The sequence below is a fragment of the Leuresthes tenuis genome, unplaced genomic scaffold, assembly GCF_036924035.1.
Source record: "Leuresthes tenuis unplaced genomic scaffold, fLeuTen1.0.hap1 SCAF_10, whole genome shotgun sequence".
In the NCBI taxonomy this organism is placed as follows: Eukaryota; Metazoa; Chordata; class Actinopteri; order Atheriniformes; family Atherinopsidae; genus Leuresthes; species Leuresthes tenuis.
Window position 1 is genome coordinate 5,924,429 of NW_027325364.1, and position 26,488 is coordinate 5,950,916.

The 26,488-nt window shown below is 37.1% G+C and overlaps 1 protein-coding gene across 1 annotated transcript in view; it reads left to right on the forward strand.

Moving 5' to 3' along the window:
- tnfaip8l2b (tumor necrosis factor, alpha-induced protein 8-like 2b) overlaps positions 1–26,488 on the forward strand; it is a 354,084-nt gene that overhangs the window by 189,556 nt on the left and 138,040 nt on the right. The gene's annotated exons all lie outside the window — the stretch shown is intronic.

The window sequence follows — 26,488 nt, forward strand, 5'->3', positions numbered from 1 at the left end:
AGACCAAAGTCAATCATGTTGAATTATCTCATAATGGCACTGCACTAGAGGCAACTTTTGCAGGAACTCCAGTCAAGACTGTCTCCATCAGTCATTTTTTTATTGCGGGCAATAGTGAACTTTAACCGAAAAAACAGATATTTCTGGGTGCCAAACTTGTGTACTCTGGTTGAAAAACGATGTAAATCACTTCCCCCTACTTGTTAAAGGAATAGAAATGTTCATATGAGTCATATTTACCTTGTGCTTATAGAAGCAGTAGTTTAAAGTTTGCCCCCAGGTGTTACATTTATGGATATGGACAAACCAGTTTGCTTTTTCAGGGAAAACTGATTTTTTAAAACATTTTTCCAGACTGGTTTGGAATGTTGGTAATTCTAGCACTTTTTAACATCTATTATAACGAATAACCTTGCCAGCAGGGAATTTGTTTCCATGTGTGAGCAGCCGATTGGGCTTTCAAAAGTCCAAGTAATGTCTGGAATAAGACCTTAAATCCGGAAGAGTGGAAGAAGAGATGTCTAGGATGTTGAGTCCGAGCAAAATAGAGAACAATGACGAGTGAGTCGATACTTCCATTCTGCCCTCAATTGTCATGAGGAAGATCCCCGACAAATAAAAAGGAATGGCTTGGGATGTTTGCGTCATGGCAACAGGAGCATAGTCCGAACTGAGATGCCTCATCACTCGGCTTTTATGAGCAGATAGAGACTGTAGACAGAGCAGTAAGAGTTAAGGAGGAATAACTGTAGCACTAGTGAAGAACAGATGTGTAATCATAGACTTGTGACTGAGAAGGACTGTATACGCACTTTGTGTATAGAAGTTTTGGCTAAGGTTTTCTGTCCATGTTGTCTAGGTTATCTGTGTTACCTGTCAATGCTAAATGTGACATTATCAGCGTAGTTGTTGCCAGGTTACAAACACAGTACCCAAAAGCATCCATGGCAGTCTCTGGATATCTTAATGTCTCAAAGCCAGATGTCTGATTCCTTTATTCATCAGTCCATCTTTATAAATTATTCCTGCAATAATGTAGATTCTCTTTTGGAGACTGATATGGTATTGTTTACTTCAGTTCAATTAAATCACCCCACACACCCACCAGCCAGACTCCCTACTTTCACTTTATTATAGAACATATCAATTGATGTTAAACTTAAAATTGCAGCTTAAAGTTGTCAAATTCAGCTTAATATTGTCAAATTCAGCTTAATATTGTCAAATTGCAGAGTAGATTAGCATTCTAGTCACATGGAATACATAAGTAGCACATGGTGCAGTTAATTATAAGCTTCAGACTAACCTTTACCACTTCTGTGTGCAGAAAGAAGAATCTGTCCATTTTCTGTCACTTTGTCTGTCATTTCCCTGTCATTTCCCTGTCCTTCTTTCCAGCATAAAGCTGAAGCCAGACTAATATTTAACACACTGGCCACATCCATATTCATAACGTGGGTACATCAGCCACCTGTTCACCATTGATCAACATTTACGGGGGAGAGGCTCACAGATGCACAGATATTTGGTGAGGACAGGAGCACTGCTGTGCCCCGGAGAAGCCCCGAGAGGAGGACACCTGCTCTCAGTGTTCACATGTCCAAAGGTGACATTTCATGAGTTAGAAAAAGTAAAAATCTTCTTTTTCTCCCTGCTTTTCTACAATCTGTGATTTCCTCCATTTTCCAGAGGTAGAGTGAACTTAAGAATTTTAGATACCGAAGCTAAAGACAGTAAAAGTGATAATAATAGTGTAGTGACAGCTAAATCAGTGGACTCAGTGATGGATGCTGAATTTCAGAAAAAGTTAGACATGCATCAGTCCCATAAAAGGATTTATACAGTGGAGAGAAGGTTGTTTTGCTCAGATTATGTCTGTTCAACACCTGTTTGACATCCTCCCAGATCTACTTACAGGGTTAGGGTTAGACTTTAATTTAGTCTTCCCGATTGTCCATGCCATACATTTTACAATGGAGGTCTGTCTTTACACACTACAACAATTGCATCTGTTTATCCTTGTAAAGGGACAACTTCTGATGCTATTTCAGTTTTTCTCCATTAATATTGTTTTGGGGAATTCCCATTTCCCATCTGAATGGAGGGTCAAATAAATGTGTGTGTTATATGTTGCAAAGCCCATAAAAAAAGAAGAAAATTAGAAACTTGTGATCGTGATCTTTATAAATAAAATTTGACCTAATTTATTGCATATAGCTACAATTTGCTTTCCTTTCTGCTGAAGCTTCTGAAGGTAGAATTTAGTCTCTGCATCTGCCAAGATTTCTTGCTTCCTATGGGATTGTGAAGGGGGATTGTTTTTACTTGGTAGAGGGTTTTAGCTCCAAGAAAATATGAAGTAATACTGGTACTTGAAACTGTATAGCTGAAATAGCAGCAGTTGTTTCAGCATGTCTACAGAAGGGGAAGGCCAGTGTGGCTGAATGTGTCAACAAATCTGTGAACTTTCTGAGATGTAAAACTCCCCGACTAAAGTAGTTAATAAATAGAAAGCCTAAAGAATCAGAGGCCGCATTCTTGAAAATTCTCAGTGAAAAAGTTTCTTATAGTGACAAAAATCCCCCAAAAAATATTAGTTGTGAGTGCCCCACCTTAATATTAAAGAATAATGTAATGTAATAATAATGTAATCCTTGTATGATAAAAGTTATGCACAACGCATCTTAACCCTTAAAAGAGCCGCCATGTTGAAAAAGGGAAGGGAAGTTAGGGAAGGGAGGAGCCTAACGAGTTCCTTCAGCAGAAAAGAAAATGAATGAACGACAAAGACGAATCGATATGCTTAAGACAATGGATGACAGTGAATTATTAAAACAACACAGATTAAATTATACAGGGATCATGATGGTCACTTATCATTTTTAATGTGCTCTTACATCATCAACAGCAAAATGTAAAGTTGTTGCTATGTTAAGTAGTCTCTGACTGTGATTTCATAATAGCGTACGGTAGATTTACGGTGGATTTAGTTTGGGAAGTGGCAATGATCATTGATGGTTAGTAGATAAGAGTCCACATGATTTAATTTCAATTGCTTTTTCTTTTTATCACATCACTGATAGTAAGCCTACATCACACATGGATGTTATTTTTCTTTTTGTGTGAGTGTGGATCTGTTGTTGCCTGCAGTGGATCAGGTGCATAAAGTGCAATGGCTTTAGGGCATCGTGTCATCCACAGTTTAGACTGCAGTTGGTGTAATACCAACAGCCAGCTGTGCAGATACTCACACTGATAAAGATGTATGACTGCAACCCACAATTTATGCAAGCTGATGCGTTTACATATCAGACTCTTTTTAACCGTGGATTCAAACTCCAAACCATGTTAAATTCCTCTGTGATATAAGTGTAGGAAGCAATCAAGTGTGGCGGCTGCTAAGAGGGAAAGTAAAAATAACCACCAAGAAGGGGAAAAAAGAAAAAAAAACTCAGAGAAGCAAACACTTTTTTATGACTCAGCTTATTTGATAAATTTCCAAGATTAACTGCTGAAAGCAGGATTACTTTTGCTGAACAGTTGCTGAGCGGTTACATAACAGTTGATCAACATTTGCTGACTTTTACCTAATGAAGTTGTGCTGGCCTCTGGTGAAATGTCACCAGGAAGCTATATTTAGATTAACCTCCTGTTGAAAAGTTTCAGTGTGATCACATAAAATCTTTTTCAAACCCATACACCTCCAACTAGCCCTCCTAAAACTGATCTGCTTTCAAAGAGGATTTTAGATCAACTCAAACAGACTCATCCTGTTAATAAACACATTTTCAATTCATCTTTGTTTTTCAGATATGCACATGGATTTCATGAATCAATGACGTATCGTATTGAACTAACTCTGCAGCTGGGATACAATCTCAGAATGTCGCTTTATAACCTACTTTTGAAAGGTTAAGTAATGTAAACTTCAAATGGCAGGAAGAACTTGAATTCAGAAATGCTTGTTTGCAGTAATGTTTTAACTTTTTTAATGTCACATCCTCCTGAAAAGACCAAAGGAGCCATGGTGAACATATCAGATCATAAATGTTTGAGTTTCAGAGCTCCTGCAGAATTGTGCTTTACTTTTTTTGGCAACTATTAACTGATTACTCCAATGTGTGCACTGTGCAAAGGCATTTCTGTTGTAATCGACAATGGCTGGCATCAAAACTCCAACTGTTTTGACATGACAGCGGTTAAATAATGGTAATGTCTGGCACTGTGACTCAGTGTTTTGTGCTGTTCTGTCTCTAAAATCCTGCTTCCAATTTAAAGGGGAACTCCGGTATTTTTAAACCTAGACCTTATTTCTGGCATGAAATACGTTTATCTACTCACCGAGAACAGTTTGGTGAAAGTCGGCGTCCATCGAAAGCTATTTAGAAAACTCTCGATCAGTGTATATCCATATAATGGAGTTAATGCGGCAGGGACTATGCAGCCTCTAAATAAGGCATTATCTGTCTTTATTTCACCAATACTTTAATACGAATGAATGAATGACCGTGTACTATTGCTCTGTTACCTCATTGGTGCTGTTATGTGGCTACTTGCGGCTAAAGGAGAGCTAACGGAGGCATTTCTACACAGGCACTGTACTGGGACCACTTCATCCACACCCCCCTGGAACACAGTTTATTTACTCCTTTCTCTGTGACAGTCGGCTAACTTCACATAGAGTTTGCTACTGCTAGTTTTGTGCAACATGGCAGGGTATTTATCAGATTTTGACAAGTGAAAGACGACTTTGAGTAAGATGGACGTTCTTACTGGAGTGAATGAGCTGTGCTGCAGCCATGCATGTCGATAAAGTCGTCCCAGTAGAGGTGTGAGTAGAATTCCCTCCATTAGCTCTACTATAGCTGCAAGTAGCCACAGTAGCTATGTGCTAACAGAACAATAGTACGTGTTCGTTCATTCATTCTTCTTAAAGAATTGGTGAAATAAAGAATAATGCCTTATTTAGAGGCCACATCATCCCTGCCCCATTAACTCCGTTATATGGATATACACCGATCACGAGTTTTCTAAATAGCTTTCGAAGGATGCCGACTTTTTCCAAACTGTTCTCGGAGAGTAGATAAACATATTTCATGCCAGAAATAAGGTCCAGGTTTAAAAATACCGGAGTTCCCCTTCAAAGCTTTTTCAGAGAAATTTAAAAACATGCAGTTCAAGTGAACCAAAGCATTCAAAACATTTGAAGAAAGTGTGTGATGAAATATTATTTAATATTTAAGCAATAATCAACAGGGCAAACAAAACCTGGGAAGTGCTTTCTAAGTAAACAATTTGCTTTATTGAGTGTTCACAAGGTCAGTATTTGTTAGTTAAACTTTAGGTAAATATACTCTTTCATGGAAGCCAAAAACTGCCGTGGTTGCAAATGCTTATCTTGTTGCCTCAAGATTATGAGTTGATTATTTTATTAACAAAACTTGCTTTCTCGTGATAACTGGTTTAATTATTTAAAGAAATTGCTTGTTTAGCTTTTCTTTTCAGACAAGATCGAGTAAAGCTTTATCTCAAGAAAATGAAAGCTTGTTTTCATGAGAATTATTAAAACTAACGAGAATTTGGTCAAAACTGATTTCAGCATCAAAGCCAATTGTGAAGTGTTTATGATTTGAGCTTAGTTTTAATTATTGCTTTTATTTGGTTTGATTACATTCTTCATGTTATCTACCCCCTATGCAGTGTACACACTCTGTGTTTGTCTCCTTGACCCATCAACTGCTCTCCTTAGTTCCCCCTAGCAGACGTGAGCAGAGGAGTCAAACACAAACAAGAGGAAAGAAGAGGCGAGATAACAGGCATTTAACTAAATAAGATATTCATGCCCTCGAGCCATCAATTTGAACCAACATCGTTTAAATATGACATCTGACATACTTACATCATTTAACTGTTATTCTGTTTCAGGGTGCCGCTGCATGTCCATATTTCTGTTAAATAAGCTGTTTTAGGTGTTTTTTTGAGACTGCAGATGTTGCATGTGCCAATTCCATTTCTGCAAAGGATACCCTGGTGTATGTTTGCCTATCGTTGCTCCAGCAAGCTTCCTTGCTCCTGTGGGTGTCTTTCAGGAATTGAGACATCCTTCAAAATATTTGGTTGTAAAGAAGGCACAAGCAGGAGGAGAGACGAGAGGAAACAGGATGGCTGACATTAAACAAGTGTGCTCTGGGCTCTGGTCTTCCGGTCTGCGTGTGTGTTCTGTTTGTCTTTTGTAGCTTTGTTTCTTCAGTTTGACTGACTGCCTTACCCTTATTGCTTTCGCTTGCGTTTTGGTCCACATTAATCCCCTGCTTATTATTTCTGCCTTTCCCTTTAGTCCTTATCAGCCTGCCAGTGACACTTAGATACGATTGAACAGTCAAATACTATTTCCCACTTTGTTTTTCTCTAAATACTTTTCCTTTATTTTGATGAAAAACATTTCTATGTCAAGGATAAGATAAATGCTTGAAGAATGCAACTGTTCTGCAGTTTGATGAAACTGTATAAAAAGTATAAAAAGAGCATTAGGTTATTGGCCTTGGGCTTACTTACCTTTGTCTTTCATTCAGGTCATTTCAAGGCACTTCAAAGAAATGTTAAATTCAAGCCAATTATAATCCAATTAACTGTAATACAATCATAATCCAATCAAACCAAATTAATTAGATTTCAAATTAGTCCAATTCTACAAAGCTAATTAAAAAAAAGTTGCCCCGCTGAGGAAACCACCAGATTGCATCAAAACTTCTCTTAGATCCAATCTCCCATCCTGAGCTTGCACTAGGTGATGATGGAAAGGAAAAAATCTTTAACAGGAAGAAACCTGTGGAAGAATCAGACTCAGGAAGGGCGGCCATCTGTCCCATGCGGATGGAGGTTGACATGACATGACTCACCACCTGATTCTGGTTTGAGCCAGCAACTCACATTACTGACCGATCTGAGGTATGATATAAATCCCAGATACTAAATTAAAACTAAATGAATTCTTGAAGAAGAGCTCTTGTTTTCTTGTCTGATTCCCATTTCTTCTTTAGCTTCTTTTCAAAAGATCTATTTCACTCAGATTTTCTTCACGAGTGAACAGAAACCTGGCGAATAAGATTGTAGAAAAGATAAATAGAAACATCACCAGGTCAGTATAAGAACTCAAAAAGGTACGGATCTATTTTTCTTCTCAAAATAGATCCGTAAGTAGTTTCACACCGGTCAGTCTGTCTGGTTTTCTCTTTGACCATGTTGAATGAATTGAATTAGTTATTATAATATGACAAATATATATATGTATATATAAATGTTATTTCTTTACATTAACATATTGTTTTAAGCCCTGTGAAATAACAAATAGTAAATTCAAGTTTAAAAAACTTGAATAAACACACTTGATTGTTGACTGTCAAACAGCATATGACAGCATTTATATTCATGATCTGAAGCATGCAGTGAGTGAGTGGTTTGATCCGGATTTATATACATACATATATATGTATATAAAATCAGTTTCTTCCATCTTCTTTATATTTCAAGAATCAGTGTGTATTGTGAACAAATGCACCATGATGTTGGCAAAGCAAAAATCATCATGCAGTCATTTAAGCTTCTTATAAGCATGAGGATGCTTTATTGTGATTTTCAATGACTAGCAGTAGCAACATTTGTCTACATATGAGTCAGTGACAAGGACTAACACTGATGAATGCATGTGCAGATAGCGTGGGGCAGAGAAAAAAACAGTGTAGGGAATTTTTACATCTATTTTTTGTATTTTGTCTGTTAAGAGAATAATATCCAATTAAAATCTATATATTCACTTATGATGAGACTTTCAAATATAGCATATTTTCTTTTACAACTTTAACAAACCAAGTGAGACAAAAGCCCTGCAACAGGTGGGTTTAAGGATCTTGAGTAAAATGGCAAAACCAGGCAGAAATGTACACATTCTTTCTTCTCAAGAGATTTATACATCTGAGTGCATGCATATATGAAAAAGAGATACTCGTCAACAAAGCAGAAAAAAACTAGATCACTGTTATTTGGTGATCTTAGTTTTATGATCACAAACAGAAGAAAAGAAACTACTGAATAAAAAAGTCATAGATATCCAGCTCTGTAAGACCAGACCAAAGGACCCCAGAGATGAGCTGTGGCAGAGAACAGGCGACTCCTGTTTTATCTGCAACAGAAGGAAACACAGCCTGTACAGTGAGAGAGACTTAAATGTACAGCTGGATCATGATACGTTCTGTTTTCTTAATAGACCTGTGGAAACCCATGAGACAATCCTGAAGATCAGAGTGGTCTCTTAATATTCGAGAAGTCTTACAGTTATTACCCACAACACACAGTTAGAGTTATCTATAGCACCCAGAATTACTCTAAATGAGAATGTACTGTGAAAATGGAAAATGAGAAACAGAATCAGAAAAAATCTCTTAGCAAGCTTTATGAAATTGTCTGTTTAGTTTGATGGCAAATTATGAGGCCTCTTTTTTCATTCCCCTCTTACATCAGGGTTAAATAGGTATAAAAACGTGTCTTTGTATGGTAGTAAGAACGCATGAGGTTTTTTCCTATAAAACTTGCACTTCATGAGCAGGAATAGGTGTACATAAGCAGCTTTAATGCATCTTAAACAAGGTGTAGTTTAACATTGTTGACCTGACATTCAGTGGCAGCAGCAATTTTAGAAGGCGACAGCTAAAATGACAAACATCACTCTAAAATGTTAAGTTATGAACAAGCAACAATAATTCTGTGAAGTTGCTTTAAGATAAATGGTAGAAAGTCACAGGACTCATCATGAGAGACCAGTTTCAAACAACCATGGGAGGGTTATTTATTTTATTTATTTTTAAAATTTATTTAATTCATGTCCTGTTTAATCACAGTATGCTTTAACCTGCTGTTACAGTTGCTGCTTGGTTACACAAGGGAATATAAGCTATTGTGGTTAGATTTGGGTACATATTGCGGTAAGACACTACCTCATAATGTTAATCCAGAGGATGAGTAGCTGATTCACTATGGTGACCTAATATGCGACAGTAGATACAGTTTTTTTTTTACCTCCCTCAGCATACATTTGTTACAAAAAAAGGTGTTTTGACAAAAAATGTGAATATATGATGCTGTCAGAATAAATTTACTGCTAATGCAGTAAAACATTTAGCTTTTTTCATTTAATTAGTCTCAAGTGCTGTAAAGAAATGCTCCAATGCTGAACCTGAGAGAGAAAAACATTGAACTTCCTCAGTCAGAAACTCATGTGCACTAATATGCAGGCGTGGTCAGAACGGCTGCCAAAACTCAGAGCTCATAAGCAGGAATTGAAAGGCACATACAGATAGAGCCTTTAGTAAGAAGATCAATAAAACACAACATTTTCACTTAGAAAACAGTTGTTTACTGTTGTAGTAATGTCCAAAAGGTTGGAATGTTGGAACTTTAATTAGTTGATCTTAAAAGAAGATCGTTTGCACAACAAGTGTCTGCATGCATTTTAAACTTGTGTGGAAAGTATAATGTAACAGTAAGTTTGGTGTCAAAAGCGCAAAGAGAGCTCTTTGAACATAAAACTATCACCCTCAGATGAAGCCTTACATTGGACTAGTGTGTCTATCTTAAAGAGGCAATAATTTACCACAACAAGAAATTTGTTAATTGCTCCAATTTGTCAACATGACTGACACTTTGATTAAATCATAATCAAAATTAGCCATAAATCTGTAATGTGGTGAATCTCCTGCAGTATATCTTAGTGCAATGCTGCAGCTTAGCACACATCCTGTACATACATGACACGATGGAAGTAAAACTACAGAATTCTGTTGTTGCTCCATTTTTAAACATAAATGTTGAAAAAGAGTAAACTGATATATATATCATGCTAGTGATATAACCATAATGCTTTTACTCTAGATGTGTTTGCCTTTAATCACAAAAAACACATTAACTGCAACAACTCAAGGTCATATTTAGATTATTCGCTCGATGAATACTTTGGTGGTTTGACATTATCATATAAATTTCACTCTCTGTCAGCAAAAAAAAAAACATTTGGTGACTCTTGTCACTGATTTACTGGAGCACTGAAATACATTAAAGGGTCCTGTGTGTTTATGTTGTGTGCATGTGGTCGGCTTTCCCACCCACACGAGCTGCATTCTCACAAATGTCCTCACTCCACCATGCTGTTTATGTTTCTAACCTGTTGTTTCTAACAGACTGAAGGGTCTCTCTTTTTATGGGTGGAAAACAATGTGCAGCCTGTCTTTTTAAAAAGCATACAGTGATTTATGTTTACATGATACTGGTTTCCATGATGCAGCTTGCATGGTGAACACACATGTAGAGACTTGTGACAAACAGAGAAGGAAAGCTCAAGAGACAAATACAGAGAGGGAAGCATGTCAGCTCGGGTAACGGATGTTTGGGAGTGTAAATTGAATTTTGTCGGCATGATAGCTGGAATAGACGCAGGGAGGCAAAGTCAGAGGTTTGAGAGAAGAGAGGGTGAACTTGAGAAAAAATAATCACAGCAATAAGTGGTCTGTGGCACAAAGCATAGTTTCCTTTCAGAAACTACCTACTTTATTTCATGCCTTTTCATAGTCAGAAGCTATTGTAAGAGGATTTGGTATTACTTTCAAAGGAGAAACCATAACTGCATGAAAACAATTTAACCTAATGTCTCAAATGACTGTAATAGCTCAGACTAATCAATGATATGTCTCCAGAATGGAACGGATATGATCTTGGGAGAACTCTCTCTCATATTCTTTGTATTTAAGATTAAATAATCTGGTTTCACTTTCATGATTTTTGTTTTATTATCTGTTGTCCAAGGGTTTAACATTTCTCCCAGTTCCTTCTGTGTTAAAACAAACTGTGTATGATCTCAGAACGTGAAAGGTAAACAGTGATTTGCAGATGGGGCAGCACAATGTTGCGCTGGGCTGTGAGCACTGTCGCCTCACAGCATGAAAGACTCCTGGTTTGAGTCTTAGCAGGGGTTTACATGTACCCCCATGCAAGCGTGGGTAGTCCAGATTCCTCTCATGGTTCAAAAACTTGAATGTTAGGTTAGGTTAATTGGTGATTCTAAATTCAGCCCAGGAGTGACTATGAGCATGCATGGTTGTCTCGTTTGTCTCTGTGTTTGCCCTGTGATGGATTGGCCTTGTATTATCCTCAGCCAATGTGACCAAATACTTTTAGTTTGACATTGTCTTATTCATTATAAGCAGCAAACGGAGGACACTTGGCCTCATACTGTCAATGGATGAGCTTCTCTCAACTCAGTCTGACAGCTGTTGCAGGGAGAAGTTTCTGTGTGACACAATCAGTCTGAGACATCAGAACAATAAATATCATAGACATGTTTAGGATCTAGCTACTTTTAGAAGAGGCCTATTTGTGTTTATCAAGAAACTATTTTATGCAGAGCTCCTTTCGGAGCAGCTGTATGCTTTGCTGTCACCTGTAGAACAAACTACAGCTGATTTTTAATTAACAGACAGTTTTAGCTTCATCCCCATCACATTATTAATACTGATACCATCAACATTTGGTGTCTGACCAATCTGCTCTCACAAATGGGCTTTTTTTTTCTTTGCTCTGATCATTTCTGTTTTACATGTAAAAATGGCCTCCCCTGGGCCTTTCTGGGAAGTTAAAAGATTTTAAACTTTGTGCACATGGCTGCACAAAAAAACAAGCAAAAATTAAATAAAAAGATAAAAAGGAGTGCTCTGAAAAAAACCTGCATTTTTTTTCTCAAAGAAGCAGAAGGCGATCAGATGTGCACCTTCTCATAGGGAACAACTGAAAAAAGCGCTGGTGCCAACGTGGGACAAGAGTTAAAAACAAAAACATGTGACAACACTATTTTTACCACTGAGTTATATTCATTCGATAATATGATTTCTCTTTACGGGTTTTGGCAGCAACATCCCTTGGTCCCGATTATCTTTTACAACCTGAGCGCCATCACAGACACCATTTTTACAATTTGCATGCCATTGTTCTCATGAATACCAGAGATTGCATATTCTTTCAATGCAAATATATAGATAGTTTTGGCCTGCACGAACATGGGCTGTATGGGCTTAAACGCAGGACTACTTAAATTGTTTAGGCACAGTATTTTCTCAGGGAGCTTTTATGTGCATCTCAGGTGTGAACATGCATACAGTCAGGTCCTTAAAACCTACTGGGAATTATTGTATGTAGTGTGGATTTGGTGAGATGTTTAATAGCAATGATATTGTTAAAGCTTCCTGTTAAAGAAGCAGTGGTTAAGAAAATCAAATGGCGGTTATGAGCCCACAACAGGCCCTCCTGTTTTTGACTGCTTCAACAGAAATCTGGTAAGAGTACCTTGCAGCAGACAGGAATGCAGAAAAAATTATCTTGTCTTGAACTTTTGGGTATTTTCCTGCCTTTCAGAGGCTTGTAGCACTTAAACCTTTATTTTAACTACTCTTGAATGTACCACACGTAGCTCTGCACATTCCACTCATTATTTACTTTAGGGATTTTTTTGTCCGATGAATCACTGATCATTTGGAAAACACTTTAATATATATTTGAAAAAAGTCATGGATGAGCCAAAATAAATTCTTTAAGCTGCTGTAGCACCCACATTTATCACTCTAGCTGCATATTGTTTTTTGTTTAAAGTGTAGGATTTATTTCATCTTTATCTGCAACACTATGAATCAACATAGGAAAGTGCCCTCCTGTCCCATAGACTCCAACAAAATTCAAAGATGGATTTTTAGAGATAGCAAAAAGGGACAGTTTCTGATTAGCATGTCTGTCCACATGTTTTACCCCTGAAACAAATGTCACACCATTGTGTGTGAGGAAGTCTCATAGTGCTCACGGTGGAAATAATGGTGTCAACAGGAGTTACATTTTTCATGGCTGGCCGAAAACACAATCAGTTGGAAGTGATGAACAGCACAAGTTGCTCTTTGTTAACTCATTGGAATTAACATCTCTCTGTAAAACTGACATAAAACTTTATGACACAAATATTTTCATGTTATACTGTATCCACCTACATGAGCACTGATTGCAGCTGTAATTACATGGTAATCTCCACTATGCCAATATTTGAATTTCTTACCCACACAAAGCAATAAAATCAGTCAGAACTAATAGCAACTAACAACTATTTAAAGCCAAAGTAGTTTAATTGTTGTTGCTCAGTGTATTTCAGAAGTTAACTACCTTAACTTAGACTTAACCTTAAACCTTAAACTTAAACAACTTAAAACTGATATGTTTACTAGGTTTTAAAAAATAGTTTGGTACATATTTCACAAATAACTTTAAATCTTGCCTCTCAGGCCATGTTAAAAAGTCTTGTCTGTTACCACTGGCAACTCGAGAGTTTTTGTTTCGAAAAAGTTCAAAGTTGGAAATCAAAGCGGCTTGGACCAGTAACCCTGGTCCAAGTCTTTGGAATTAATCAAAAGCCCATCAATCTTAAACAGTTATGCAATCATTATGTGAGCACCATAATCATACTCCTTGCTCATTTAAATAAGAAAAACAAACCAAACTCTAATACAAACAAACCAGAGGGCAAATCAATAAGCTCAGCATCATAATGGTACCGAGGTAAATGTCAGAAATAAGTTATGTGGGAGGGAAGATGCAAAGCAACACGTGGGTCCAAGGTCGGTGTGCAGAGGTAGCCTAAGGTTTTTGTAATGATTTAAACGAAGTAAAAGACTCCAGGGAAAGAACAAAGCCAAATGCCAGAATTGAATATTTTAACATTTCCACACAATTCACCACCTTGAATGCAAAGTGGTTAGATTCACTGGAATATTTAAAGAATCATGTGGGCTTAAAGCAAGAGATTACTGTTGGAGCAGTGTAATTCTGCAAACCATGGTCCTGAACTAAGCCAGTCTGATCCGGTGTCAGAGACATGAAGACAATTAACACAAAGCCGCAGAGCCAGAAAAGATGGTCTTTATTCTATTTATAGTTCATTAAACAGCCCTTAAGACGGACTTATTAGCGGTTTGCAGCTTGCTCACTCGAAAGGAGCTTGATAACTGATCCTTAGCTTAAAACTATAGACTCAAATAGAAGACTGCAAACAGCTATAGTTGTTCTCCGCATCCACAAAAAGTTCATATGATGGGATAGGTGAAACATAAATAGTATCATTACATTCCTAAATTGGAAGTTTAAGAATTTGTTATTAGTGTCAGTATAGTGTGACTTAAATTAATAAATAATTTCAAGATAGTAAATTATTTTGCAGAATAAAGAATCAATAACTATCGTTCAAACTGCCATTTGTTTTCTTGCTATTCGATTTGTAGCAATTGCAAGGAACTAGAGTAAGTGGACACCTGCCAGTGTTGCAAATGTAATTATAGGAGTTTCTGAGCATGATATTCTGGGATGGGGATAATTACATTAATCACACAGACTGATACTCTTCGCAATTTATAGAAGATTGAGGCATGAAAAACTTTAAAGCTTTATCTTAACTTTGCTCTGATTTGAGAAAGAGGCACAACACGGGTAGGAGAGGAGAGAGTATTAAGGGAGAGGCTATTCTTCATTCATGCACATGTATTTGTAGTCCCAAAAGACAACGTTGCCTGAACATATCAACAAACCACATTATTCTTACTTTATGGAAGGAACTTGAGGATGATCTGGAAGAGCAGACATTCAGCTTCATGTATACTTTTTATGATTCTTCTGTTGTTTTGTTTTAATTCTGCACCATAACTTCTGCAACTAGGATATCATCATCCACTTTTTACCTGCCTGATCACCAAATGTAGACATAATGTTTCCATATGTCTCGAAGGCTCATGAGTTTATATTCACATGCTTCATTTTCTGGAAAAAAAGCTGTAGAAGGCATGTGGCGATAGCTCACTAAGAGCAAAATTTTTCTTTATTGTTGTGATTTGCCTACATGCTAACTTTTAATGACTTCCGTTATTTACATGTGCAGTCTGATTCTGAGCCATTAAAAAAAACAAAACTGAAAAAATCTTAGATATTATAACTGAACCGGTAATCAGGTCCCACATATACGTTATGTGTTGTAGCAACAAAAAACAAGCTGCACCTGAATCTTTGATGAATTACAGGCTCCTGATTATAAACAGTCCTGCTTTTTTGCAACTTTGAGCTAAATTGTGATGCCGACAGACCCTTTTAATTAGCTGGTTGAGCCTGTGTTTTTAGATTGGTGCAATTTGAGAACAGCACACACAGAACTGTACACTCCCATTGGTGCTAAGTCGGGTTTGATATCACACTCATTAAAGAATGGGCGTCACGTCAGTTATGTCAATATATGGTCTCAGAAACTGGACTCTTTAGCTTTTGATACAAACTTGTTTGTTGGTTTGTTGAAAGCTCAAACAATCTTTTAGTAAATGTTTGAATTAATGATTGTGACAATGTGTCAGTTCTTTAAAGCACATAAGGCATCTTTTGTTATTGATTTTAAAAAGTACAGGAACGTAATGACAGAAAGAAAAGTTTGGAGCCTCTGTGTATGCAGGGGAAGAAAAATCACTTACTCACAGCTCAAAGGTTGAGTTCCAGGCAGTGGGGCCTCTGCTTGTTTCTCCTCTACTAAACTTTTCCCTGACAGTGAATGGCAGCACAGAGCTGTTCCTCCGATGAAAAGTCTAAAAATACACAGTCACCCCGAAAGCATCTTTATGTATGTAAGACACTGCAGAGATGGGGTTGCCAGAACGTAACTCCCATAGTATCTAGTTACCCCTCTCTGCATCAAAGCAATGTCAGCCTTCCCCTAAAACCTCAGAGTAGTTTGGCACCTTGTGCCCCAGAGGCAAGAATTTTGAACTGGTACTCCTTGATTTAAGCAGTTTTCTCTTCTTTTTAAAAAATCTGATACATAAAGTTATAGTTTAATGTTGGGTTTTTACAGATGAATTTCTTTAATCAGGCACCTTACAATTTTTGGCATAAGTATGACAAATGTGTCCTGGCTCTGACATAGCTCCATCCCTGAGGCGACAAAAAAAGATTGGGAAATGATAAGCTCCCCTGCTTTTGAATGGAGGTGGAAGTGGAGGTGGATGAGGGCTGAGTTTGTTCAGCAACTGTGACGAGATGATAATGATGCTTGTGTGTCGTGTTAAATAAATTTCAAGTTTAAAAAGGGTCAGTTGGATATGCATCCACCTCATCAATCAAAGGTTTCTAGAACATTCTATGCTTCCCAAACCTTTAATCACCAGATTTAAGAAAACAAATGATGCACAAGAACTTTTCTGAACTTTGGTGTTAAAAAATATTCATAAAGTGGATCTTCTCCTGATGATATTTATAGAGTTGAATGAGTCATGTGCAACTGCTACAACTTCCTGAATGTCTAAATGTTTTACCGTTATTTAGTTTTGTTGTATTTGATGTGGAATACCAAAAGAGACTGAAAACACAAACCAGTTTAAACCCAATCTGTCACTGTTGATTCACTGTGGCATCCAGCATCAGTCGTTTCACTGCTGGTTCAGTAGCAATAACGTTGTCAGCTATCCTAATCGATGTTGATACATTTAAGTTTTATGATGGACTGTATTGACTGCAGCAAACTCATAAATGTGGCATCTTTAAACCCCTGGTCTTCTTGAAATGTTTTGGCTTTCGGAGCACATACGTATACACGCAGAAACTTCTTATTCTGGAAAGTGTTGTTACACCCACTGAACACAAAATAGTCCAGTGGATTCCATCTGACGAGCATCCTTCTTCAAAATGAATGCAGCAGAATTGTTGGGAGACTGAAATAAACTTATCCATCAGTGCTGATTAAATTTTTTTCTCTTCTCTCACTGCAGCTTGAAACATTTGTTGAATAAAGATATAATTTCTCATAAATTCTGTTAGACCAAGAGCAAATTCCTTGTACCACATGATTAATTAATAAAAAAAAGGCACTTTCAAATCATTTCTTGGAACCTATGATACTTTTATATCAATGGATTATTAAATATTTATGGAAATGTGATTTATGCTTTTTGTTCTCATCTCTCCTCTGGCTCTGCCTGCCTTGTGTGACCAGCAGTGTCATTTATCAGCTTATTGGATTGGTGGAAAATAGGTGGACTGGAGTAATGCTGTGAAAGTTTAAGTATCTTAAGTAGATTCAGTGGCAGACATCACATTTTCCTCTTGTCAGTTCTTGTTGCTTGTCCATTTATATCTCAAATCTACTGTATGAAAGAGTATAGATTAATCATGCAAGCTGATGTGCTGTACAGTATCAATTTACATCTTATGAATAACTAAACATTTACCTTATCTTTTTTAAATAACAGTTTATTTGATGTTACTCGTGGAAGGAAAGTGTATTTAATCCATTCAGACCAGATGCAGGACACTGTATGTTGCATGTTTCTCAACGTGCTGTTACCTATTCAAACCTTATGCAACTTAAAGCACTCCATCAATAAAAGCTGTTGAACGGTTCTTTTCAGGCTGTTTTCAATTACTGCTCAAGTCTCAGGTCTTAATGGGTTAAAGTCAGTGAGGCACAGCCTGATATTTTAGGCTTCAAAATCAAACACTACCTTTACATAATGCCACTCAATTGTGTATTTAATCAGACCCTAATACTTTATAAATGCTTACTTCTTTCAAACCCCATTCCTAAGGTTTGTATTGCAGATAAAATTGAACCAGCTGGTTAGGAACAGCCATAAAATTTTAACTTATAAAAATGTGACAGTGGCAAACAGGAAGGAATCTATGTTTGTTGTGCTAAGTTAATGGGTTTTGGTACTCTGTCAAACTTCTTCTGTGGCAGCTGTAACATCCTAAGCAGCAGCCAGCCTTGGCTCACTTGTTACCTTAAAGCTGGCACATAATGACTGAGTTGCTGTTGATTTTTAATTAGATTATTTAAAGCTTGATATGCAGAGAAAAGCATTAAAAATGCCTGGATTTAGATCTTAAGTGACTCATGCTGGGACTACCATGGTGCAGTGAATCCCTTTGAAGAGCTTTCAGGTGATGCAACAGCCTCCTGTGGAGCTGATATTGGTCCTTGGCTGTAATTATTACATGAAAACCGGGACAGTACCAGTGACCTGATTTTCACAGAAGCTAATGTATAAATGATGCGTCAATTTGCATATGAATAGTTATTACGTTTTTATGATACAGTAGAAATATGTTGTGGAGATATGAAGCTGATATCATTATTCTTTGTCTTAATATCAGTAGATTTAGGGAGACTAGCACTGTTCTGGCTCCCCAAACAGCAGTGATCTACATGAGGTGTAACCAAAAATAGTTACATTAGAAAGCCAGTCATGCACAGAGCAAATCTGTCTCCTGGAAATTACATTCATATGCATCTAATTGCTGTCTATATAATGCTCATTGTCTGTAATAAGCTTCTGAGACAGGTGTGATGTTCTCGGACTGTATGCAAGTCACAGAGTGGTGGTTACATTTCATTAATTAGCAGTGTGTAAACAGAATGTCTAGGAGACATTCTTGCTGCGATGTAGCCTAATAACCTCTGCCTTGTAGCATGCAATTATCATTCTGACAATATCAGTAGGTTCATAATTATTAAATGATTGAACAGAATATATATGTACTTAATTAATTTGTCATATAATTATACTTAAAATGTGCATCCTTAAGCTGTTCATTGCAAGCTAAATTCAACTTTGAACTTTGAAGCTATATTCCAGTTTTGTACAATACAAGAGAGAAAACCCTTCACACCTGAAATGAGCACCTGGAATCAAAGCTTCAAAGATTGGATTTAAAGGAGACATATTATGTCCTTTTTTTCACAATTTGACACAATTTATTTTAGTTTTGATAAAATGTCAGGGGCATGGTTTGGTCTAAATACCACAGGTTTATAATAGTATAACAATAAAGAAAATCTCTTCCCAGGATTGTTTTTACTGCTCTGTTCAAATCACGCAGTTTTAGAAGATGGAGTAAACAATCGCCTTGGGATGTGATTCTTGAGATCGACGGCACAGCTTCGGGCTACCATACAAATGTAAATTTGGACACAAATTACATTCAATGACCCTTTAAGCACCTCATTACTGCATTAAAGAGCATACAGTTTCTAGCCTGAGAAATCCCACCAGCAAACACAGCATACTAAGTTCAGACAACAACAAACTAAACTGATGGCATTTTTATTCTCAAATACTTACATGACTGATACTGTCCCGATCCATTTTTTAGGTTTAATTTTTGTAGGGAATCTGGCTGAGGTTGGAAAAACACAACGCAAAGGACGTGGAGTAATTTAACAGCAAGCCGTGTGGGTAGGCGGTCGAAATAAGGCTGTTGGTTGATTCCTTCATGTTTTAAGTTATTGAGACCAATGTTATAAACTATTGCTCATGCAGGCACTTTTGCACACATGTTAACAAATGTGTTGCTGTCTTTGCAGCTCATGTGTACTAGTGTAGGATTAAAAAATAAATAAGATAAGATTTCCCAGTATGGATATAAAACATCAAACCACTGGCGTATCACTTTGCCTTATCCTCTCATATCTTTAAGCTAATAGAAACAATATAAAAGCTGATGAGAATCAGCTGCTAAAAGTTTAGCCTTCCCACTTCTGAGGTACAACAAAGGCCGAATAATCTGAAGTTGACATTTAGTGGAGATAATGATAGGGTGGGCTGGATGCTTGCTGGGTCTGTGACATAATAGCTGAGTTGACATAACAGCTCCATACAAATCTGGATGTCTCTCTAAATGCAAGGTTCTTCTATACTGGTTGAATTTGTAGTCACTTTAGACACCTAAATAAATGCTTTCAAACACAGAAAATGTTTTCACAGTCTAGTTTTTCTCTTTTGAAACAGTGCACTAATAAACCAAATTGCTAGCCTGCTAATTCGTCAAAATCTTGAACTAAATATACTTCTTTCATGTGTACCGTCACTGGTGCAGCGTTTCTTGAAGAGGCTAGTTTCTTATAGCAGTCTGTCCAGTAAAGAAAAAAGAAATAATAATGTCATAAACAATGACAGATGTAAGACTCTGAATGTGCACAATAAATGTTGTTTGTATTTGCACATTGTTCCTCTATCTTCTTCTCATTAAAATCTGGGAGCAACCATGAAAACAAAATTGTTGTCCCAAATCTGAGTGAACCGAACCAAACTGACCCATCAAATGAGGGCAACTACCACTAGTAAGTGAAAGCCAGAGATAGGCAGGTCATGTTTTTGTTTTTTGTTGAAAAGTAAAATCTGGCTGGTCGTAGTCGTACTAAATGTGATGCACATAATAAGAGGAGATTTAGAAGTGGGTATATTCTGTGTACCCTTGTACACCCTGCACTCAAACCCTGTGCACAACAGTGTGAACATAAAGTCAGCTAAAACATTTTTTTATGGTGTAATAGAAGTTATAACCCTGGTCTAAGTTAGAAGTCACAGTAAAAGAGACAAAATTAGGACAGTGGAGAGAAAGGCAGAGATTATTTCTTTGCCAAAGCCAACTACTAATGTGGCCAGTGATAAGACAGCGAAGACGACTACTCTTTCCAATGTAGTTACATCTAAATCAGCAGCCCAGCACGCCAATGCTAGTAACCCCTAATAATCAGCAGTCATGGTCAAACTAACCACCCCAAAATCTGAAACCACTAAACTACTAAAGCAAGTAATGGTCCATCTCTGACCACTGATAAAAAATAAAAAAAAACAACCAGAAAATAACATTAGTTGCTCTAAAGTCTGAGTCAACAGATCTTTGTGTGACAGCAGACTGAAGCTGTTTTTCTCCGTTTCACTATATCGACACTGTTACTGCCCTTTGGCTCAATGTGGAAGTACTAGTCACCCTGATCAGTTCAGCTAAAACTTTCTTTGCCTCATTGCACTCAAGGAGCTTATTCCCCACAGGAAAGCAGCCACAGAATCTGCTCTCTAATAACAGCAGTGGTGATGCAACACACAGGCTTGATTCTGGACCGGCAAAATCAGCGTGACAGCTACTTTAAGCCACACATCACTGCTTCAGGCTGCCTCTGCTATCACTTCTACTGTCCCATGTCAGTGAGAGGGAATGTGGCGTGAATTAAGATTCCTTAAAGTGCTGTAATACACATGACTGAGCCACCCAGTTTGAGTGAGTGAGAGCTGGAGGGAGATGGTGGTGGGACTGTTGGAATGAATTAATGTGTGCGCAATCATAGCTAGAAAACACTGTCAGATTTAATGAAACTTTCAAGGCTGCAGATGTGGAATTGGGTCACAGCTATGGATAGTGCATAAAAAAGAATTGAAAATATTACTGAAGCTTATGAGTAAAAAGCAGCTGAGTATAGCTCTATTAAAGGTTTAACAATATGAGTATCAGAAAATATGATGACTGAAAGTTTTATCAGGGTCATCTTATCAGTGAACAGCATCAGATTTGAATGTACAGACATACAGTACATTTACTATTCAGATATAGCCAAAGGATCATTTTTTTTGGTAAATCTTTTGGATCCTTTTTTTCCTCTGTGCTCATTAGTGATTTATTTAAGATTATGGATATTTTAAATACACTATGTTGAAGCTGTGGAGTGTTATCTTTATCTTGATCACACATTAGACCACATGATCAGAACAAAGTCGGCAAACATGATTAATACAAATCCCATCGCTCATGTTCATAGTTCTGATGCTGATGATGATCATTATCAACAGGAGGCAGCACCTTGGACATGACATGTCTTTAATCATGAGAATGAGCCAGGCTCTAAACTTGTGGATATGTTGGGTACAGCAGAGGAATAATTCAACTAAAAGTTGACAGAGTAAAAACACCTCAGTTTGACCTCCTGTCCACTTGCCTAGGTAAATAAATAAAAGCAGTGGCTCACTCAACACCTGACCCCCGTAAGCAGGCAGTAAACTATACAGTAAAAGTCCTAAAATACAATGCTATGATGCTGTACTACACACATTAGACCTTAGGCTTTCCATCACTCCAACCTGAAAATTATAGCATTTGTTTTTTCTTTACTTATGGCCTCTTGGTCACAATGTGACTATCAGATATCTGAGACAGGAGGCATAGCACAAATTTACAGAGGATCAGACAGGTTATAAACAAGTCAGATAATCTAAACAACTTGATATGGAAGTAAAGATGTAGGCATAATAACAGACAGTTTTTTGTGTTGTGGCTTTTATATTTCCTAGCTCTGCATCTTTGCTTCAACATCAATAAAGTGGAGCAGAGTTAAGGTCCCTTATTGTTGCAGGGATATAAGATTTCTTTACAGCACTAGATGATAGTTAAATTTCCTAAATCTAATCATGGCTTAGTAACAGATGAAAAATCCAGAGAGCTGCTGCAGTTCAAAGAAAGTTTAATTACACAAAGTCTACTTATAGAACTGAGCAAAAGTATGGCAGGAGGGAGTTCTGGTCAAAACAAACTGCCACACACTGATGTCAGACTTTGAAAGTAAAGCCAATAAACTAAACTAATGAAACTAAAACAGAAAACCAGTAACCCCAAAGTCAATTAATAAATAATAAAACAAACTGTCTAAAGCAACACAGAATTAAGGGCTGTGCTGGTGAAGGAGAGAACGCCACTCCGTCCAGTTTGGCTTTACTTTGGCCCGTACGAGCTCCTTCAGTCCATTGGCACGCAGAGAGGACAAATAAATCAAGGTTAACCAGAGGGAAAGTGTACCAACAAAAAGACACATGAAACATTGCTGCATATAATTACTGTATATTTGTGGTACGCAGTCAGATTCACCCCTTAGTCATGCCCAGAGTGGATCTCACTCGGACCCATTGCACCTCATCATTTTTTTGTTGTTTTATCAACAATACGCCATTGAAGTGGTTATTCTATTGCTGAACTAGCAAACCATGAGACAGGAAATCTATCAGAGATTATGGGCACTTGTTGGTATTGTTGCACATCCCTTTCTAGAATAATAAAGATCATTTGTTGAAATGATTCTTTTCAGGTAATTTTTCAAAACTTCTGATTAAGCCTTTTTTTCTATAAACTGAATTTTCGTCAACTAATTTGATGTGTTAAGCTATTCAGCTCTATATAAATAATTCATATTAGCTCCACCTGCATTATTAAAATAATGTATACAATTCATTATAATAACCCATTATAATAGATTCATTCAAATAGGGACTTTCTGTATGACAAATACTTTAACTTAATCTGCCTTAAGCTCATATTGGGGCTAATATTTTACATTTTTTGCTTGGGAGATTTAATGCTTGATTTAAACTTTTTCACAATTTTGCCATCTTCCATCAGTGGTTTTACCAAGCTAATATAAATTACCAGAGTTTATCCTGGCCTTGTGTCACTCTGAAAACCAACCAATGATGCAGAACTAAATTTAGACCGTTTGGATTCTTTAAACCACATATATCTTTTTATCATGAGCATTAAAACTTTAGATAGAAAACAGTGTAAAATATGGGACCTGTATCCTGTAGTACACAAGACTGGAAATTAAAATGTCTTTAATGCATAGACCTTACTGCACTGGAACTATCTTTTTATGAAATGAGGTGACCATCATGGAACCTTATTAGTGATTTGGGTAAGCTCACACATTAAAGTCAGCATAAGGCTTTAATAGAATCCTCAAATGAAACCTTTGCTCAACAGTTACATCAGTGAGGAACTGCCCAAACTATATGAAGATTTCGATATTGCCCTCACATGAGCATAAACACATGCACGCACACACTTCACTCCTTATGTGGTGCCCAATTTTTTTTTGTTGTTTTCAGTTTGTTGGTACGTGTTACACCCTCAGCAAGAGCCAACTAGTGCAAGTTCATCTGCCCATCCCAACCCCAAGTTCCCTATCTACCTTCTACCTTCAACCCCACACTCCGCTTACACACAGAGTCCCTTAAAAAAAAAAGAGGAGCAAGCAGAAGGTAACTGGATAGCCGCAGGCTCGTCAGTGAGTGAATCGATATAATGAAGAACATGTGGTTCAATGAGGGATGTGTGTGTGTGTGTGTGTGTGTGAACCCAGGGGCGGTGCTTCCTCAGTAGTTGATTTCTGGAGTCAAGTCTGAGAGTTTGTATTTGGGGGAGACAGAGGTCTGCAGGAATGAAAGTTTAAATAGAGAAAGCAGTGTTGGAGTGAAATTGGTGGGAAGTTTCCCCCGATGCAAGATAACCTCATAATTATATGCTGAGATGCCAAAAGGGAACCTAAATGAGCCTCTTGTTCTAAGCTATGGCCTCTCAGGTACCTTTTGACATTCAATAGTTGTAGATATGAGAGCCCTGCACCAGGGAAGACAATCTGTGGAAGTGACTATAAAAATAATCTTAGCTCAAAATATAAACATGTGATCTTGCAAAAAATGTGCAAATATCTCTGGTTGAAAGTTAAAACAGCTTGCTAAGCTTCTTTGGTTGATGAAGGGTTATATGCACAGTTAGCGTTGAAAATTTTTGCAGCTCCTCCATCCGGAAAGAGCACACAAGTTACCAAAATTGGGGATGTATCCAAGATCACAGGAGGTAGACAAAATTTTCATTGCAAAGGATTTGTCAAAATTAAATTTGGGCATGTATAATCCCAATATATTTATTGGATAATCAAAAGTTTGTCTGAGGAAGAAACACTTCATATGCTGTTATTACACACAGAGGTGCATTCATTGTGCACAATTGCGTGTGTATTTTATGGAATTTCAGGTCATGAAAGAAGAACACAATCTACAGTTGTGCAAAAAGTTAACTGAAGCATTTTTGATTAGAATGGCAAAACTCGCAGACACATAAACTCTACACTGAGACCAAGAAGTAGTTGCAGGGTCCTTAATCAGAGACTGTGTAGTGAAAAGGTGCTCTTCAAGTGCAAACTCATGTACAAAGCTGGAAAAAAAAGTTCGGGGGCACTGTGCATACAGCTTATAGACTGCTGGTGCAGCTTGATGCACCAATTTACCTGACATATGCTCATGTCCAGGAGTATTTTACTTTTGTTCTACTTGTCGAAATTATGTTTTGTTTTACTGATTTTGTCACATATTTAAAGAAGGAATCATAAATGTTGGTCCTCTACGTTTCAAGCCTCAAGGACGTGGAATGCTTTGGCTGCGATGATGAGTTCTTTCTTTGACTCAGTGTTTGTGTACTCCAAAAAACATGTGGATTGTCTAAGAACATGCTGTTGCACTCAGACTGGCAAAAAACCACAAAATTCCAGATTTTTCTCCCATTCAGCAATTTGTATCTTTCTGTGACAAACCTAAGCACATTGTAAAAATAAAGAGATAAAAACTATAAAATGATGATAAAAAATAGTTAACTGAGTGCAAAGAAAGGATCTATTTAGTGTGGCTGCAAATGATTACCTAATTAAATCTGAGGCTCATTAAAGTTTATTAAAGGTTTTTACGATGGCATAATGTGCGAGTTCCCTAAACTCAGAGTCTGATGTTTTTGCAAAACTGTGACAAATCCAATGTTTTCACAGATATTTCCTAACAGTCTAATAACTGTTAACAAGTTATTGATAAATGTTTATGAAACTTCTATAATCTGACAGTAATATTAGTATGATAAGCAAATGCAACTGATTTTTGTATGCATATGGAGCTTGTAAGAATTTATATGGGATTTATCACCACTCAACTAATGCTTATTAAAAGGACTTTGACAAATGAGGAACTTACTGCTACTTAACCATCCTCCAGTGATAAACTAATTCCAGTACTAATAAAAGTGATGATTAATTAGTTAAAAGATCAGAGAGGAGCAAGTAACTCGATGAACTGATGCCTCCTTAATTGTAAGTCAATTTAATGTACATAGTAAACAATGAGTAACTGGAGACTCTGAGATTGTATATTGATGACTTTTTAGATATCAATTTATTAATGAATATCATACCGATTCATCCTTCAGTCATCTCCTCATTTGTTCCCAGATAACCACAGTCTTACCATTTCTTATTGCTAATTACTCATATAAAGTACAACCAAAACAGCCAACATGAAGCTGAGCAAGAGAACTGTTTGAATCCCTCATCAATCTACTCAAATATCCCAAACTTTAAAGTTTGGAGATTAAATGAAAGACTGAAAAAAGATTTCTCTTTCTCAGCTATTATTATGAGGTGCTGTGGATTCTATAACCTAAACTGTGCAGCAGAAAAAGCCCCAGACCTTGAAACAATTAGCATACCAGAACTGCATCGCCTGCGTCATCATAATTTCTCAGCACAAAGTAATCACGCATCAAAGACAGCAGAGAAAACAGAGCTCTGGATTCATTAGATGCTGACGGTAAACAAACATACAGCAGATTACAGTCTTGAAAGAAAGCCCAAAAACAGTGCCAGATCCTACGTCTGAATGTCACGCACATGTGAGCTGAAATTTGAATATGTACACTATTGCAATGTCGAGTACAAGTCAAAGAATAAACAGCTCTAAGTGAA